The sequence below is a fragment of the Fukomys damarensis genome, unplaced genomic scaffold, assembly GCF_012274545.1.
Source record: "Fukomys damarensis isolate Sample0158 unplaced genomic scaffold, DMR_v1.0_HiC HiC_scaffold_18, whole genome shotgun sequence".
Taxonomy (NCBI): Eukaryota; Metazoa; Chordata; class Mammalia; order Rodentia; family Bathyergidae; genus Fukomys; species Fukomys damarensis.
Window position 1 is genome coordinate 4,321,626 of NW_022900930.1, and position 1,433 is coordinate 4,323,058.

Below are 1,433 nucleotides of genomic sequence, written 5' to 3' on the forward strand. Positions count from 1 at the left end.
CACACTAACAGCAGTACTTTCACCGTTAATTATGTTACTTTTATGGACACGTTAGGAAGAATGTGAAGAGTACTGGCTAAACCCATGAATGTCTCTAAGGTGTACGTGTGCACAGATGCAAGTGTCTTTTAATGTTTCTCCCAGACAACCAGAAATAAATCCTCATCCCATTCCTCACACTGGTGGGCAAGTTCTGGAGCCTGGACTTGAAATGCCAAAGCTTCCTTCTGCTATGGGGCTAAATCAATGTACTCATTTTTTTTTTCAATATCTAACTGAACCCAGGAATGTTCTATCACTAAGTTACAGCCCCAGCTAAGTTTTTATTTTTTATTTTGAGTCAGATCTCATTAAATTGCCCAGGCCAACCTTGAACTTGTGATCCTCCTGCCTCAACCTCTTGAGAGGCTGGCTTGTGCTGGCTATTCGAGTTTACAAATTATTGTTTCCCTGGGTCTAAGGGAGGGAGTCTCCTCCAGTGTGGTGGAGCCCTGTGGCTGTGAGTGAGGCTTCTCTAATAAGAAGTCGTGATTCTCACACCTGAGAGAGTGCTCTCTTGGGGTGGAGGAGGTATCCCTAGCTCTGGATACCAAGTACAGAAGCTGTGGAAAAGAAGGGATGGTTCACCAAGGTATTTTTGCTTGGTTTGTTTTTTTCACATTTTCCTATTAATCTGTGAAGGAAGTCCTATAAAATTTTGTTTTAATAAGGGCAAGGAGGCTTACGTAGTAGTAATTGTGAACCAGAGGGTTTCTGCCAAATAGACGATTTTTATTTTTCAGTAGTGAGGATTGTAACCCCAGGAGCTTTGCACATTGAGCTACATCCTCACCCCTTTAATTTTTATTTTGAGACAAGATCTCCAGCCTGGACTTGAACTTGTGTTCCTCTGCCTGAGCCTCCAGTGCTGGGGTGATGGGTGTGTGCCACCACACCTGGCTAAAGCTCAAGGTTTAACCACATCTGACTCTGCTTGCATCCTCCAGTTTGTCAAAAGCTTCACCGCTCTCCATTATTCATCCAAAGTCTGTTAGATATTCCTTGCCTGGCTTCTGAAAGCATCTGAGATCACCATTCCAGATTTTAATTCAACTCCCTTATTTTACAGTCAAGGAACAAAAATTTCAAAGAGAAGAAGCAATTTTCTAGAAGAAGCACTGGGAAACAGAACACATTTTCTTTTTTCTTTTTCTTTTCTTTTTTTTTTTGGGCACCAGATAACGAACTCTGGACCCTGTGCTTGTGAGGCAGGTGGCAGCACGGATGAGCTAAATACCGGGGCCCCGGGCACAAAAGGGAAAGGCCAAACCTGTCTCTCCCCCCGCACCCTTTTCTGTTTTCAAGAGGGTAGGGGGCTGGGGATTTAGCTCAGTGTTTCCAGCTGCGTACCTCCGTACAAAAAAAAAAAAAAAAAAAAAAAAAAAGGGGGGGGC